Here is a 19,488-nt window from a genome sequence, read left to right as displayed (position 1 = left end):
GGGGGTCGAATCCAATTTTATATAGTCATAGTTCGACAACCAAATATAAACATGTCAAGGTCAATTTTGAGTAGACACTATTTTTGTACTTCAAACCTTGATGAGATAAAGATGATGAAAATGATTGAATTGCATGGTAACCATACTATAGAAAAAGGTAAGTCCATGATGCTTTGTAGAGGTCAATTTGATTATGGATGAAAACACTAATTGGTTAATGCTAATTAGTTATCGGAACACTGCCGGCAAAATAAAGAGCATTCGGGTCACACACATAGAAAGTAGTCATGTGAGAATTGGAAATGGAAGGACAATTTTGTCCTGGGGCCGAAAAGTGTATTTCGATAATTGGGAGTCCATGAGCATTTTTGTCATTTTGGCGAAAAAGGTACTTTGGTATTTTGCTAGGGTTGACACCATTATCCAATATTATATGGGAGAAATTTTAGCAAAATTGGATCCTATTATTTATAATATGAAGGAATATATTTAATTTAAATTAATCTATTAAACTCATATATTAAATGAGAAATATATATAAATTAAATAAATAGTAATATTTATTAATTAGAATATGCATTATATAGGAATTAAATAAATATCCGAATTTTATTAATCCTATATAAATTATCGAATAACTGATTATTGTGCGAACATACGTGTTCATCTTTTCCGTTTTGTTTAATTGATATATTTTGGATAATAAATCACTCAGAAATCGAATTCCAATTGGTATTTGGTACCATATCATCATTTTTATCCCTAAAAAATATGAATAATCAGGTGATGCATTAAGACAAAATTCTCTCTTTTGGTATGATTCTAATATATGAGCAATTACTATCAATAAAATTACTTTTCAGAAAAGCGATAAACTCTTTTACAGGAATTAATGAGCATGCCATGAGAGTAAACGATTTCCAACACAAGGTTTCCCTCATGACAATTTTACCCAAAAAATTTAAATACCACTTTCCTACCCAAAGTTAAACCTTTCTTATTTGACACTTGATTTCTCTGTCGATGTTGGTCAGTAATGTTAGAGTTTCGTGTTTTTAGCTTATTTTTGTGATTCTGAAGGCTAATACTCAATGATCACCACCATATTCAATCCATGACCTTCACTCCACAGAAACCTCTTATCCTGCTTCTGATAACTCGCCCGAACTTGGTTGAAAAAGTGAAGTATATTTTGGGTATTAACAAAATATAAACATTGGGTGGGAAACCGGTATTTTTAAACTTTTTGGGTAGAAAAGTGTCATTAGGAAACCTTGGGTTGGAAAAAGTTGTTTACTCCATGCCATGATATAACACTATACTTGAATTAATTAATTTAATTATGGTGTTGCCAGGTCAAGGATCCGGAGGATAAGGCATGCTTAATACTGCAACTGTAAAATAACTTTCAAACGAATTCGTTGCCTAATAAAATGATTATGAAAATTCTGATTTAGGAGATTGTTTTTAATTGTTGTATTATCGTAATTGCTTATGTTGAACATGCATAATACTTATAACTCTAGTTTAATATAAAAATAAATGCTTGTTTTATCAATTGTCTTTGTCATCAATACCTTAATTAATAATTAGAGTACATAATCAAACATAATTAAAAGAGAGATTTAATTAATATCCACAAAAACAAACTGTAAAGGCGCCTACTTTAGTTTCCAAGCTGATGGAGTTTGTTAAAATTGGAAAAAGCAATAAAGTAAATAAATATACCATTACATTCTTCAAACGTAGCATAAAATTAGCCAACGGTTGGCTCATAGAATTATTGGCCATATCTTTCTTACTTTCCCTCTACTATAAAACGGGGTTAAGACGTTTCTATTTCATTCAAACAATTATTAACAGAAACACCAAAACCAAATTCAAGAGATGGCGAAATTGATAAATATGCCATTTTATCATTATACTTTTGTTATCGTTGGTATCAACAGCTAAAGCTCATAGGGTGCAATTGTTGATATAAGTAAATTTGGTGGAAAGAACGGTGGCTGTATCACTGAGGTAATATAAGCCTGATGCTCTGCTGCAATTAATATTTGTCGTTAAAATAAATTATCTTAACTTTGATTTCATGTATTTCTTAATTAGGCTGACTAAGGCATGGAACAAGCGTGTCAATCACCTACCCAAGCAGAGTATTGATTCCACAGGATCATACAGAGCAGGAAATGGCTTCTCGAAGGTCCGTGCAAAGCTTTATTGAGGTTGAATTAAAGGCACTTAAAGCCACAGAAGATCAAATCAAGATGATTCTTGGATTCAGTTTAATAAATCACGGGTTTAAATATTTGGGGTGGACTTTTGAGGCGAAGGAGCCAAAGTTTGGGAAAAAGTAAAGGTGGTGGCTTGGAGAAGCTTCCCATGGTAAGTTATTAATGAATAGGCTTGCACTGTAAGGAAATGTTTTAATTAATGATTATGATCATATCAATATGATCTAATATGAATTGTTTTTTTTTTTTTTTTTTGTCTTAAAATTCGAATAGATGTAAAGTTCACTTCATTACCGACGGTATCGAAGATATATGTTCTAAAACGCTAAACAATTTCAATGGCCGTCGTAGGCTGCAATAATGTAGATTTCAACCGCTAAGGATAACTGCGCCAGCGATAGCCCAAATACAGATGGAATACACATTGGACAGTCAACTAACATCAGGGTTTGCGATTCAACAATCGGAACAGGTGATGATTGATCTCCTTTCTTGGTGGAACCAAAAATGTTTCCATCACAAAAGTTAACTGTGGGCCTGGTATGCATGAGCAGTTGGAAGTTTAGGAAGATACCAAGATGGGAACCTCTAACTGGAATCACTATCAAGATTGCAATTTCACGAATACTGACAATGGTGTGAGAATCAAAAGTTGGCTGATCGCTATGAAAACGCAGCAAGGATTTGCATTTTGAGGATCTTCAATGAACAATGTCACTATCCTATTATTATAGATCAAAACTATGCCCGGAAAATCATGTGCTCAGGTATATAACTTTTCCAGAAAAAATGCTAGCTCAATTAATATTATATTACATGTCCTTCCTATTCAAACGACGAGAATATAATTATAATCATAACATATTCACTAAATGTCTTGGATTTTTTAGGGTCATTCAAAAGTTAAGCTGAACAAAGTCTCTTCAAAAATAAAAGGGAACCTCAGCAAATCGTGTGCTGTAAAGCTTGTTGTAGCTCTGGTAAATGTGAAGGTGTGGGCTTAGTGAGATGACTCTCATACAATGGACAAGATGGACAAGTTACATCAGAGTGCAGTAATGAAACCAAAAGTTGTTGGTAAAATGAACCCGCCCGCATGTAGGGCCCGTTCAGATCGGGGACAAGGGTGGAGGTAAGGTGGAAGTAAAGTGGTGAGAACGGCAAGGGTGGAGGTGAAAAAAAGGAGAAAAATGATTCTGGAAGTAAGGAACTTTGATTCAATTTTGGAATTCAACCCTGCTCAAATCCTGAATTTTTTTCTAGAATAAACCAACCCTTCTTGCTTTATGATCCATGGTTTGGACGTTGTAGATTTCTGAGTGGTAGAGTAGAATAAATGCACTACTCTCTATCATTACCAAAATTTTACGTTTATCAATCAGAAATAAATATTATTTTTATATATTTATGTGGTTCATCATGACACCGTTAATTCTTTTCAGTTATGTTTGTGTGGTAACTTGTGTATTTATCAGATTTGAGATATCATTGCAGTCGCATATATACCAATGGAGGCCAAACTTGTATCCAATCTATTTCTTTTCCTTTTCTCTCCGTCACATTTCTAATCACCAAAAAATTCCTAAAACCTCATTTACCTCTTTAACTCTGGACTCCATGTGAGAGATTTGACAATAAGAAATCAATCGAAAACTGAAAAAATATGTATGGGAATTAAATATATTCTATTTTTGCTTTTGCTTTGCAGTTCCATGTTCCGGAGTGAGAGAACTTAGTTTCAATAAAACGAGTCTTGAAGCAAAGAAAGTTAGTGAAAAAGAAATCGAAAGTTGTGAAGGATAAAGTTTGAAGTATTATGCTTGATCGAAAGAGAAGTTTTATTGCCCTAAACATTTTCAGATGAAACATGGAAATCTCAGGTTGTATTATTTCTTAATGTTAATTTGTGCTATTGCAGATGACTTTGTCCACGGTCCTGTCCGTAGTGTTGAAACATAGTGTATGATGTTTAATCATAAAATGGAAAATGTTAGAGTTGGTGAACTCTATATCGTTGGATACCCATTTTTAAAGTGTAGTGAAGATTTTCAAGTGATAATGGTTATTAAGTTAAGCATGAATCAACAACCATAAGCGTAAAGATAAAACACACAGAGCTATACATGGTCAACCAAAACCACTCTTAGCCTACATCCATGAGACCTCATCCAGATCGAAGCTAATCTACTAACAACAAACATTACAAGATATCACTCAGAGTTGATTTAGTATGCAAAGAGAACTCACTGTTCTACGTATGTAACACCACATCAAGGTACGCAATTTTATTTAGCCCTAATCCCCAGTGATTTCTTTGAAGTTATCTTAGACAAATGTGAAGAAAACTCCTTAAAACTTATTAGGGGTAAAATGTTTTTCACTCTATTAGATGAAAAAGTGGAGAGTGAAAGGAAGCAAAATAATGTGAAGAAGATAATAGAAATGAAGGTATTTTGGTAATTGACTAAAGGATATAGATGGATTTCTTAGAAAGTGCAAGGGCAAAATGGGAATACATGTATATATTATAGTTATAAGATTCATGAGAATAAACCCTAACCCATTTTCAGCCCTTGTACACGCCACCCTCACCCATTTCTTTCAAATTTCTACCAAATCTAAAGAGAATTCTAGATTGGGTTAGATTTTTGTAGAGTTCAATCCTAAAGCACCCAAGGTAAGATTCTAACACAGGTGTGTGATTAAACTTTAAGGGTTTAAATTTTATGGTTTTATATGATCTAGGTCAAGAGGAAGAGAAGTTTAGCAAATGGAGGTTATACACTAGTGTTTACAAATAGTAAGTAAACCAACTTAGTATTGATTTGAGCAATAATGTAGAATGATTCTTAGTTTATGTATTGTATGGTGGAAATGGCTGTTTTGATGTTGAATGATGTTAATTTCTAGCCATGAGAAGTGTGGATGAGTATGTGGATTGGTGGAAGTATGGAGAATGTATGTGAAATTTGAAGTGTTGATAGATGTTATGAAACCAGCCAGGTTTAAGGCTAAAGTTAGTGAGTTTTGCTCAAATTTTGGTGGATTTAGAGAGATGTGGAAGTGTGGCAACTAAGTTTTTGCGTGCATATGAATTGTTAATGAAAATCCAAAGAGAAATGCATGCATGAGTTGTTAAATCCTATTGAGAAATGATTAGAGAAAGGCAAGAATTGAAGTAGAAAGATTATGTTGGGCTTAACCAAGTGTACATTTTAGTATTCAAGAGTGCATTTTGTTATGCCAAAATTTTGAAATCACTTGGTCATGTTAGCTCAATGAGATAAATGGTTTTTAGTGCATGGTTCATTTACTTGACCCTTTAGTATTTCTTGAATAACACATGCATAGTTATTGAATTAGAAATTGTGAAACTTTTACTTTGGGAAAGTGTTAGAAAGGAATGTATGTTAAATTGCTACTGATATGGCATTGGTGATAGTAGAGAATTGGTAGAATATGTCAGGCATATCAATATGCCAAATGATCATTTCAAGTTTGTGTATTTGAACTTGGAAAGAACATGAAAGAGTAGGCTTGACCATGCATATGTGAGAATATTAAAAAATGTTAGCCAAGAATGAGAGAAAGAAAGAAAAGAAAACGGCTTGTAGATTTTTTAAGCCAACATGCAAATACGTATATTTTTTATTTGTAAAGAATGCAATGTGAATTTCCTAGTGTTAAATTTATTTAGAAATGTGTTAGAATATCTTTCAAAAATATAGAATGTATGTTAGAAGGTTTTGCGATGGGGAACCCGTGATGGACAGAGAGAGAAAATTCTTCATGCACGCCGCCATCAGTGAGCGGCCTTAGAATAGAAAAATAGAATTAATACAGTCTAGAAGTGCATGTGATGAGGACTGTACCCAGAAAGAATTTCAGAACTTCTCACAGCCAAGGTTCCAAATCCATGCCTCAAGCCTAGTCCGATCGGCAAATCAAAATAGAATAAAGAAAAGAAAGAGAAACATAATAAGAGACAGAAAGCAGAAAAGAAAAGAAAGTTTATTTCTTAGAAAAAAATTATTATTCTATATGTATTATGCTATTTGCATTATTTAGAATTTCTTATGTGCACGACGATGTACATGTTTTTATTAATTGTCCTTGCACGTTGGTAAGTAGCAAATTAGAATAAAAGAAAAGAATGAAGAACAATAGAAAAGAATGCAGAATATTAGAAAAAAATACAGAATAATAGAAAAGAATGCAAAATATTAGAAAAGAATATAGAATATTAGAAAAGAATGCAGAATATTAGAAAAGAATGCAGAATACTAGAAAAGAATATAGAATATTAGAAAAGAATGAAGAATATTAGAAAAGAATTAAGAATAATAGAAAAGATTGAAGTGAGAAAAGCAAAGTCAGAATATGAGTAACGGAGGAAAAATAGTAGTGTAGTTTGGTTTACTTACTGAGCAATTACTGCTCACTTCGTTATTTTACTGTTTTGCAGGTACTAGATGATTTACGGTCGGGTGGGAAGTCAGTAAGCGGAGGAGTTTGGCGACACTGTCCAAGAATATTTTGTACTTATTAAAGTATATTAATTTTTTTTTTTGTATATAATTATATGAATTAAAATTAGAGTTTTTAGATTTTACGTTATATACATATATGTATATATGTTTTCAAAAGTTATTTAGTGGATTTTATTATATATCTCTCAAAGAATTACTAACTAGAGAGAATATTACAGTTACATTAAACACCAACCTCTGATCAATCTCTAATGTATCATCGCTTCTAGGATCACTTCACGCTAAGAACACTCTCGGAGAATGCTTGAGCTCCACCCAAGCTTCACTCGTTGAAGCCACACTCCAACATCAACAATGGAACCAAGTTCCAGCCGCCATTCAACAAAGATGAAGGATGATAAAGGTTTAGCACCAAAACGTAAATAGAACTTGTTAAGGAATAAACTCTCTGAAAAGTTTAGAGCACAAACAATATGAATAACTAGATTAGCTTAACAAATGAGCAAGAATGAAAATGATATAGGCTAATTTTGTGCTCAACAATTCTTGCCAAGTCAGCAGACAATGAGTCTTGGTAGAACTTGTAGGATGTTTGTGGGTAACATTGTCGTAAACCCTCACTATAAGTTGTCCATTAGGGGACCTAGGGGTTTAAAGGCTTATTTGATGGAATAGGAACAAGTTGGTTTGCTAGGAACGTGTTGAGGATGATCGAATTAGAACCCTAAGGAAACTAAGTCCTTAAAACCCTAATATTTGAGACGCCACAAAGGTCGATAACTCCCTTTGATAAGTCGAGATTGAAGCATTCAATCAAGAACACAAGAAGGCAAAACAAATAGCTTTCTGAAATAAACTTCAATTGATAATAATCTATCCCCAAAAAAATAGCATGGCTGCTCCTTTTTATAAGCAACAAACCTTAAAAGAAAACCCTAGCTAATTGAAAAATGGGTTGGGCCTAAGTACAAGCAAATTGGGCCTAAATAAACCTTAAATAAATAAAAGACTAAAGAATTTAATGATAATTAAAACATAAAAAAAAGCCCAAGATTAAATAAATGAAAATTAATTCCTAAATTAATTCATGCATCCAACTTGATCTTCCGAATCTACCCCTTGCATAAAAAGATAATAGACCATCCTTGGTGAAACTTTGAAATCTTCGCATTTAGTCTTAGAGTCTTCTAGTACAACCTCTTTGTATTGCACTTCCATAATCAAGCCTTACAAAGTCTCTTTCATCCTCTTTGTCTTTGCCCTAGTCATTGGACTGCCAATTCCTTGCAAAGGATCTTGAGAATATTTGGGAACATCAACTTGGTCAGCACCTCGATCTCCATTATTCCCCTCCTCTTCGATAGGATTCGTCCTAGAATCTCCTACATCAAACAAAGATAAATCAGCAACATTAAAAGTTGCACTAACATCACCATGGTCGCTTGGCAAATCTAGCTTATAGGCATTATCATTGATCCACTCCAAGACTTGAAAAGGTCCATCTCCTCGAGGCTGCAATTTTGATTTCCTTTGTGTGGGAAACCTCATAATCTCTAGGTTGGAAGACAACCTTCAAACGCCCCTTATTGGCTTGCTTAGCATATTGCTCATTCTTCCTTTCAATGTTGGCCCGAACTCTGGCATGTAAATCCTTCACAAAATCTGCCTTTTTCTTACCATCAAGATTAGCATACTCATTAGTAGGCAAAGGTAAAATATCCACAGGTGTTAAAGGATTAAAGCCATAAACAATTTCAAAAGGAGAAAATGAAGAAGTAGATGAACAACCATATTATATGCAAACTCAATATGTGGCAAACACTTCTCCCACTGCCTTAAGTTCTTTTGAATGATAGCACATAACAAAGTAGTGAGTGTCCTATTAACTATTTCATTTTGACCATCCGTTTGAGGATGTGCAACAGTAGAAAATAACAGTTTGGTTTCTAATTTATTCCATAAAGTGCGCCAAAAATGACTTAGGAACTTAACATCTCTATCACTAACAATTGTCTTAGGCAACCCATGCAAACAAACCACTTCTTTAAAGAAAAAATCAGCAATATGTGTTGCGTCGTTTGTTTTAGAACATGCAATAAAATGAGAAATTTTACTAAACAAGAAATATGCTATCCTTACCACTTTGAGTCCTTGGTAATTCTAAAACAAAATCCATAGATATATCAATCCAAGGTTAATTAGGTATAGGTAAAGGGGTATACAAGCCATGCGGTCTAACTTTAGATTTTGCTTGCCTACATGTAATGCACTTATCACAAACAGATTGCACATCATGCTTCATATTAAGCCAATAAAAATGCTCATGTAATATATCTAAAGTCTTTAGAACACCAAAGTGACCCATCAAACCTCCCTCATGACTTTCCCTAACAAGCAACTCACGAACAGAACAAATAGGCACACATAATTTATCTTTCTTGAATAGAAATCCTTCATGCCTATAAAAATCACCAAACACACACTTATCATATGCATTCCATACTTGGCTAAAATCAGAATCATTGGCATACAAATCCTTAAGCAATTCAAAACCAATTAATTTAGTTTGCAATGAAGTAAGTAATACGTACCTCCTAGACAATACATCAGCCACAACGTTTTCCTTCCCATGCTTGTATTTGATTACATTTGGAAACGTTTCTATGAACTCCAACCACTTAGCATGTCTTTTATTAAGCTTACCCTGGGTCTTCAAGAACTTCAAGCTCTCATGATCGAAATGAATGATGAATTCCCTCGGCCACAAGTATTGCTGTATGTTTAAAGAGTTCTCACTAATGCATAAAGCTCCTTATCGTAAGTAGGATAATTCAACGCTACCCCACTTAGCTTTTCACTAAAATAAGCAATTGGTTTGGAATCCTGCATCAAAACAGCTCCTATTCCAATCTCGGATGCATCATATTCTATCTTAAAAGCTTTATCAAAGTTAGGCAAACACAATAAAGGTGCATTAGTTAGCTTATCTTCAAAGTTTTGAAAGCCCGGTCATGCACATCATTCCACTTAAAAACAACATTCTTTTTAACAAGTTCATTCAAAGGTGCAGCAATAGAACTAAAATATTTAACAAACCTTCGATAAAAACTTGCTAAACCATGGAAACTTCTCACCTCGTTCGCATTCTTAGGTGTAGGCCAGTCCCTTATTGGCCTTACCTTTTCTCCATCAACACTAATACCCTACGAACTAACAACAAATCTAAGAAACACAACAGATTCCATGCAAAACGTGCACTTCTTAAGATTAGCATACAGTTGGTGCTCCCTTAACACACTAAACACAACATGCAAGTGTTTCACATATTCATCTAAATTTTTGCTATAAACTAAAATATCATCAAAGTAAACTACCACAAATTTTTCCATAAAAGTACACAAGACATGGTTCATCAACCTCATGAATGTACTAGGTGCATTAGTTAAATCGAAAGGCATTACTAATCACTCATATAATCCATATTTAGTTTTAAATGCAGTTTTCCATTCATCTCCCTCTTTCTGCGAATCTGATAATAGCCATTCTTTAAATCAATTTTAGAAAACAATTGAGAGCCATGCAATTCATTAAGCATATCATCTAATCTGGGGATAGGATGTCTATACTTTACCGTTATCTTGTTAATAGCTCGGCAATCCACACACATGCGCCATGTTCCATCTTTCTTTGGGACTAAGAGGACAGGAACTGAACATGGGCTGAGACTCTCCCTTCCAAATCCCTTTTGCAACAGCTTATCCACTTGCCTTTGTATCTCTTTTGTTTCCTCGGGATTAGCTCTATAAGCAGGTCGATTTGGTATGGTGGAACCAGGTGTGAAGTCTATTTGATGCTCAATTCCTTTTCGAGGAGGTAATCCATAGGGAATCTCCTCAGGGAATAGGTCCTCAAATTCCTGCAATAAAGACACGACAACACTAGGCAAAGATGAGTTAAGGTCATTAGTAGAAAAATAAACATCCTTGTACATAAGTATAAGTACTTGTTGCCTCGCCATCATTACACTCTTAACCTCATGTTTTTCAGCAAGTACACTCATTCTTTTAGTTTTCTCTCCATGTTGCTCACTTTTCTCTCCATTTTTCCTCTCGACCTTACTTGCTCTCTTTCTATTTTCCTCTTGCTCACACTGTTGTTTCTCTCTCATTTTGCACTCTCTTGCTATCCTAATTTGGTCCTCATAAGCTTGCAAAGGTTTGAGAGGGGCTAATACAACTTTTCGGTTGTTCATTACAAAAGAATAATGATTTTTGTATCCATCATGCGACACCCTCCTATCAAACTGCCACGGTTGGCTAAGCAATATATGACCAGCAAATATCGGTGCCACATCACAAAGAACCTCATCCTCATACTTGCCAATTGAAAAAGGAACCCGGACTTGCTTGTTTATCTTCACTTTTCCACAGTCATTCAACCATTGTAGCTTGTACGGTTTAGGATGCTTCTTCCACTTCAAATTCAACTTTTCTACCAACAAAGTACTAGCAACATTAGTACAACTCCCACTATCAATAATCAACGTACAAACCTTATCCTTCACGTGGCATCTTGTGTGAAAAATATGCTCACGTTGCTCCTTATCTCCTTCATCCTTAGGCTGTATACTCAGGGCTCTCCTTGTAACAAGTAATTCACCATGCACAGGTTCTTCCACTTCAACATCAGAACAATCCTCCAATGGTGGCATTTCATCGTCACTTGAGCTAGCATTTTCGACTTCTCCATTTGCCCGTACAACCATAACCTTTTTGTTTGGGCATTCGGAAGCAATATATCCGAATATTTGACACCTAAAACACTTAATATCACGTGACTTAGTAAGAGTTTTAGTTTCGGGTTTACCTTTAGGAACAGCAATCGAATTCTTTGACTTTGCTTTTTCTTTTGTTCTGAAGGCAGCTTTGTTGTCCTTCCAATTTGATCTCCATAGGGAACTAGAGGACGAACCAGATCTGAACCTCGTGGACTTGATTTGCTTCTCCACTTTAACAGCTTTGTGTAGTAGCTCTTCCATCTCTACGTAATGTTGCAACTCAACCACGTTAACAATCTTCTTGTTCAATCTGGCAATGAATCTAGCCATTGTTGCTTCTCTGTCTTCCTCTATGTTTGTTTAATCATGACGATTTCCATCTTCTTATAATAATCCTCTACACTCATGGAACCTTGAACCAGCCCTTGCAACTTCCTATACAAATCTCTATAGTAATAGCTAGGTACAAATCTCTTGTGCATCACCAACTTCATCTCTTCCCATGACTGAATAGGCCTCTCACCATTCCTGCACCTATTGATCGCCAATTGATCCCACCATATACTTGCATAATCTATAAATTCCACAGCTGCTAGCTTTACTTTCTTCTCCTCAGAGTAATTATGATAATCAAATACGTGCTCAACCTTTCTTTCCCACTCCAAGTATAGCTCAGGATCATTTTTCCTTGAAAAGTTGGAATTGCCATCTTTATACTGCCTATATTGTTATCTCCTTTGGAGTCAACCTTCTTGGCTTGTTTATAACTTGTTCTCTCCACTTCGGAATCAGCTTCATCTTCTTCGTTGAACTCATGTCTTCTATGTGATTTAGAACCGGAAGAGGACTCCAAATCATTCAATCTCGCATTCAACAATTTAAATTGGTCATTAACAGCCTTGATGAAGAATTTCATGTCGACCTCTTGTGGTTCTCCTCCTTCCTTACTCATGGTTTCAACTTGTAAAATTAAATAAAATAAAAGGTGTTGTTCCTCACACACTCCCTCACGTGTTTGCACTCAAATCAGATTGTTATCACTCTTGTTTCACACTATGTTGGCTTTTTCTTGATGATGATCTATCTTGCCTTTTACCACTAAAAGCCAAGCCAGCCCCCTTTATGTTCTTAACATAATCAAAGAATTCAGCAAATTTCAAGAAGCAACCGGTTAGATAGTGACAATCTCAAAAATCAAAACTTTAAAAACTTATTGAGACAAACGGTGAACAGAAAGAAAGACCCAAGATGACTCTAAAGAACCAAGAAAAATAAGAGACCCAAGATGACTCTAAAGAACCAAGAAAAATAAGAAAACTCTAAAAGGAAGCAAAAGACATGTGAAAGAAATCACTGGAATTGACGCTAAATGATTAAGAAGGCAAAAGACACAAAACAACCTTGTATATGCTTGAAACAATCACTAGAACAAAAATAAAGGGAAACTAGAACAAAATGAAAAGGAAACTAGAACAGAATAAAGGAAACTAATTCAACAAGAATAAGAAACTCAAGCAAGAAAAACAAGAATTGGAAACTTAATTCAACAAAAATAGGATACTTAGCAAAGAGAACAAGAATGGGAAACTTAACAACTCGAAATTGCCCCCCCCCCCCCCCCCCCCCTTTTTTTTTGAAGAACAAAGATGGATTGAACACAGAAAATAAAGTACAAGAAAAATTAAAAAGAAAGGAAGAATTTAAAGAGAAGTACGAAACGAAATCCAAAGACAACTACAAAACGAAATTCAAAGAAAACGCAGAAGAACTTTGAAAAGATGAACTCAATTTTTTTTTAATCAAGAACGCAAACAAAGAGTGTTGGAGATAAATAACCTGTTTCCAGCAGCCAAAGCTCTGATACCAAATGATGGAATAGGAACAAGTTGGTTTACTAGGAACGTGTTGAGGATGATCGAATTAGAACCCTAAGGAAACTAAGTCCTTAAAACCCTAATCTTGAGACGCCACAAAGGTTGATCACTTCCTTTGATAAGTCGAGATTTAAGCATTCAATCAAGAACACAAGAAAGCAAAGCAAATAGCTTTCTGAAATAAACTTCAATTGATAATAATCTGTCTCCAAAAAAATAGCATGGCTGCTCCTTTTTATAAGCAACAAACCCTAGCTAATTGAAAAATGGGTTGGGCCTAAGTACAAGCGAATTGAGCCTAAATAAACCTTAAATAAATAAAAGAATAAAGAATCTAATGATAATTAAAACATAAAAAAAGGCCTAAGATTAAATAAACAAAAATTAATTCCTAAATTAATCCTTGCATCCAACTTGATCTTCCGAATCTACCCCTTGCATAAAAAGATAATAGACCATCCTTGGTGAAGCTTTGAAATCTTTGAATTTAGTCTTAGAGTCTTTTAGTACAACCTCTTTGTATTGCACTTCCATGATCAAGCCTTGCAAAACCTCTTTCATCCTCTTTGTCTTTGCCCTAGTCATTGGACCGCCAATTCCTTGCAAAAGATCTTGAGAATATTTGGGAACATCAACTTGGTCAATACCTCGATCTCCATTATTATTGCATACGCTAAATGCACTCGTGTCAACCTACGAAAAGAGTTTAGTTTAAAGTTGTTATAGTAAGGTTAGGTTATTTTCAATCGCTTTGATTGCTAGAGACTAGCAAGACGTTGGTTGGGGGTTGTGATGAGTGGTGAAATGATATATATATTCCGTGATTCTATAGGTAGATTGTGATGAGTGGTGAAATGATATATATATTCCGTGATTTTATGGGTAGATTGTAGGGAATTGAACATGACTTTAATGGATTATTTTTATGCACGTTTCTTTATAGATTTCTATTTTCAAGAATCACAGGTATGTGTATGAGTTTTAGGTTTTTAGGCAGAAAAGTGATGATTTTATACTTGCACGATGGTTGGAGGCCTTGAATGTGCTAAGAAAGTGAAGCCAGATCATCAAGAGGAGGAAAGAATGTGAAATAATTGGATGGCATCGTAGTGCGAAAATGTGATATGGGCAAAAGGTTCATGCCGCGACATGACAGGGTTTTTAATGATTGGTGGATTATGGGAGAATTCGGTGCCATGGCATGGATCACGAAGAAAGGAAAGGTTTTACCTTTTCCAACTCCAATTTGGACTTGTACTTTCCCAAAAACACCCCTAGCAAAGAAAAAGTATAAATATGACATTGTAAATTATTTTAGGGATCCTTTTTGGCCTAATTGAGAGTTACTTTTTGGCAAGAAAGAGAAGGAGATTCTTCCTAGGTTTTTAATTATTCATGCTTTTTGGGAGAATTGAGGTTTGCTTTCTTTTATGTCAATGTGTAACCAAATTCTTCTCTAGGGATCCAATGTAGCCTAATTGGAAGGCTTTGTGTTTAAACATATATTTATTGTTATCTATTCAATGGAAATCTTGATTCATTGATGGTATTTATTTAGTCTTTAATTTTCATTATTGTATGACGACCTTAATGTGAATTATTAGGCTGTATGTGTTAAGATTAGACATATATCATATGTTAGTGGTAAATAGCTCATGTGAATGAATGATTGGTATTTTGTGCATACACCTTGAAAGAATATTAGTTGATTCATGATTTTATGGATAATTCAGTATTTGTGCATATGCTCTAATAGATGCGCCTTTATTCATGATTTTGAGTACTCTTGCACTTAAAGGGTTTTTAATCAAGGCTAGACTATACGCCCTAGCTAATCTTGTGTTAAAAATACTAGGTTAATCCCAAAAACTTACGGTAATACCTTGATTTAGTGAATGCGAACCCTAGAGAGTGGATTGATAAATAATAGATTGATGGTTGACATAGAGCTGGATAGTTATGGTGAAATTGGAACCCTCATTTTGATTAATTGGGTTTTAGATAATTTTTATAGTGGTTTAATTTTAGCTTTAATCAGCTATTACTTTTCAAGTAATTTTCTATCATTCTTTTACATTAACTCTAGTTATTAGCTTTAATTGAAGCAAAGCTATTAGGATTAGTAAATTGCTTACAAATCTGTGGGATCGACCCCTTACTTTTGCACACTAGACTACAATAGTGATTCGTGCACTTGCGAGGTTGTAAAATTGTTCATCACATATGTTGGTCCAAAAATGGAAAATATTCCACCAATCTTATGGGACCACAACCAAAACAGGAAAAGGCTTATTTCCTTGGACCCCTTGTGGATTTTAGGACACTTGTAAGTGGTCCTTATGATAGCACAACAAATAGGAAAAAATATTTTTGCTGTTAAGAAAAAAAAAATGCAACTTGTGAAAAAGTGATTCAGACATGCGATGTTAGCGCAAAAATAAAGTATGCACACACTCAAAATAAAATGCGAAATAAAATCTAACATGCATATGTCTGACATAAGTGTGCAAGCACACATACACTGTGCACACACACATGTAATTAAAATGCAAAATGCATAAGCCTGACATATTTGTGCACATACATAACTTTGGTGCACACACACAATATATGTTTGACAAAATATTCAACAATCTCTCCATTTGTCAAACTTATGAATAAAGCAACAAATTGATCTCAAGATCAATACAAACCTGTCTCACAAAAACAACCAATCATTATAAAACTGAGACAAGAAATAAAACACAAACACAAAGGCAACACAAACAAATGTTAGCCAACACAATATGAACCAAGGCAAATATGAAACAAAAGCATCAAAGAAATTCAACAAGTAATCAAGCTAAAACAAGCTCCCCTCAGCAAAAGTTCATTAGTTCATATGAGCCAAAACATAAACATAAACATAAAAGGAGAGTTAAAAACGAGTAGCAAAAACCACCACCAACCAAACAACACCAAATAGCTCACTGCAACTCTACTTCCCCTCTTTGTTCATATGTTTGAACTAATCCTTGCTGATTTTCGAGAAGGGGCCATAGACCTGTTAGCTTTTTGTTTTGTTTTCTTTCCTTTAGAAGTTTGAGCTGCGGAATTTGAGGATGCATGAGAGGTTTCTACTTGAACATCATCAGTAGGAATTATGGAGCAAGAACAATCAACAGGGATGAGATCAACAGCTTCTTCTTTTTTTGAACTGATGAGAAGTTCTTCATGGACAGGGGAGAGAGAACGAGTGACATTCTTCGACTTCTTCACAGCTTCTTCCAGTTTGTCAATTTGAGAACCAAGAGAAGAATGCATATCTTTCATGTACTGTAGCATCAGCTGGCACACATCTCCCATAGTTTTCTCCAAAGCCTGCATCTCATCAAATAACTTTGCTTACCAAGTGTTATGTTTTAAAGTATCAACAAAGGATGTCGAAGGGATATCTTTGGGAGGTTGTCTAAAGGATGTGGAAGTGATTGTCTTAATTTTCAAGCAGGGCTCCACTTCATGGAATTTTGGATTGTAAGGAGCAATGATCCTATGGCTGAGGGAGGGAAAAGATAACACTTGAATGGTACTTTAAGTCTCAAGAGCAACTTTAATGTAGGTTTACATTAAGGACATAAGATAGATCTTTCTACCAACCCCTATACAATAAATGAGCTGAGCTATATCTACCTTTACGATGGAATTGTGCATGGATAGAGACCAATTGGATAGGGAAATTTTTGAACAATCCCTTATATATAAAGGTGTTATCACACTGGGTTAGAGGTAATCACACCTAGGCCACTTTGCAATAGACCCACCAGTTAGCACTTTGACAACCATATCCAAATCAAGAAGAGCCAACTTATCAAGGTTTTCAACAACAGGCAAATCAAGTAAAAACCTAATAACATCAACATTGAAGACAACCCAAACTCCCCGAACAAAAATTGTTAGAGTAGGTGCAATAAAGCCAACATTTTGACTCTTATAAATACTCTTTGTATAAATAAAAGACATTACTTATTTAAGCTTATATATTATAGCATTTATTTACTGCGTATAAAGAAAATAGTATATGTCCTTAGAAACATTGAAACCAGTGACAAGGGAATTAAGTGTTATAAATCTTAATTGTGAGAACTCTATGAATATAAATGCTGGTCATTCTAAAACCGTCTATAGTTATAGTATAAATCTGACCAAAGACACAGATTATACGGAGAGACTATCATCGCGTTGAACGACCCTATCGAAAGATAGTAACATATCTCACATGTCAAGGTTGTGGGCACCAATCTAGTGTAATGCATAGGTGCTTGCTTGTGCAAGTCCATTGGACTGACCCATCAGAGGATTCCATACAAGATAGTAAACCTAGTGTCTATGGAATACATCCTCTTACAGATGGTGGTGCATATGGTCCTTCAACTTGAGATCACCATAGTGTCATGTGTAATTATCGATGTGAATTGACAATAGCCTAACTTCATCTCTTTTAGGGATTACCAAAATGATGGTTAATTGTTACATCAAGAAGTACACTATGACTATGGTGGATCAATAAAAGATTCATCACTCTTGGTTATAAGAGATCTTATCTCGGCGAGATATTTGGCTAAGAACTACGACCTTAAAATCGTGGCTATGGTGGAATCGAGTGAATTGGTGCTCAAATCTGATTTTATATAGTCGTAGATTCGACAACCAAATATAAACATGTCAAGGGAAATATTTGAAGTAGACACTATTTTTGTACTTCAAACCTTGATGAGATATAAGATAATCGATGAAATGGATTGAATTGTACGATAACCATATTGTAGAAAAAGGTAAGCCTAAATCGCCGATTATTTATTTACTAGGGAATCATGATGCCTTACTAGATGCCAATCTTGATTGGTATATGAAAACACTAATTGGTTGATGCTTAATTAGTTATCGGAACACTGTTGACAAAATAAAGAGCCTTTGGGTCACACACATTGAAAGTAGTTAAGTGAGAATCGAAAATGGAAGGAAAATTTTGTCCTTGGGTCGAAAAGGGTATTTCGATAATTTAAGAGTCCAGGGGCATTTTTGTCATTTTGAACGAAAAAGGCACTTTGGTAATTTTGCTAGGGTTGATGTCATTATCCAATATTTATATTGGAGGAATTTTAGCAAAATTGGATTCATATTAATTAAAATTAATATGAAGGAAGATATTTAATTTAAATTAAATATATTAAAACCCATATATCAAATATGAGAAATATATATAAATATATATGGATTAAATAAATAGTAATATCTATTTCATTGGAATATGTATTTATATAGGAATTAAATAAATAGGTATATTTATTTAAATTAAATTCATATTTAAGGAGAAATCTTTAAAAGATATTATAATTCCTTTTATTAAGGATTGCAATTCAATTCAAATAGGAATTAAAGGATTCACAATCCTAATTGAATTCTTATTTGGGATTGCACTATATAAAGGGTCATTGGGTTTTGATTTGCAATACAATTGAAGCACAATTTTCATAAGTTGTTTTTTGCAAAGTTGAGAGCGAAAATAACTCTCTCAAATAAACCCTAGCCACCAACCATAGAGAGAGAAATTCTCTCTCTATTTCTGCCACCTCCCTTAAGCACTTGGGTTGATCTAGCAATCAATCCAATTGTGATCCCGACCCTACTTTCATTTGGATATTGTCATGCTCGACTCTATTTTGGGTCAATAGCGAAGTGATGAAGACATCTGGTAAAGAAGCCACCAATGAGAGGTAAAAACTAAACCTTGTATGGTTTATTTATATGTAGGTTAGGAATATTGTATTGTGATCTTGGGTAAAGGGTAATGGTGTAGCAAGAATTTTTTTTGTTATTCCATGCTTGCTACAACATTATTCCCTACAAGTGGTATCAGAGTTTCGATTTGATATCCTAACCTCGTATGTATGTTGGCGTGCTAGTATGCATGATTTAGGATTTATTTTTGTATTATTAAAGCTGAAATAAATCTAATTTAATTTTGTTTATGAAGTTGTGAAATTGGTTACAAATTAGGTTTTGGAAAAACCCTAAAAACATGGTGGCAAATTTGGGGGCTGCGCACTGCCATGCGTGGCCACTGTCCCTTGGCCACG

At 34.5% G+C, this 19,488-nt stretch overlaps 1 pseudogene; it reads right to left on the bottom strand.

Moving 5' to 3' along the window:
* Nucleotides 1–7,002: 7,002 nt before the first annotated feature.
* Nucleotides 7,003–16,738, bottom strand: LOC116126316 (annotated as a pseudogene).
* Nucleotides 16,739–19,488: the final 2,750 nt, after the last annotated feature.

Source organism: Pistacia vera, unplaced genomic scaffold (assembly GCF_008641045.1).
Source record: "Pistacia vera cultivar Batoury unplaced genomic scaffold, PisVer_v2 Contig179, whole genome shotgun sequence".
NCBI lineage: Eukaryota > Viridiplantae > Streptophyta > Magnoliopsida > Sapindales > Anacardiaceae > Pistacia > Pistacia vera.
Note: the sequence above shows the minus strand (reverse complement) of the source record. Positions and strands in the feature narration are given on the sequence as shown.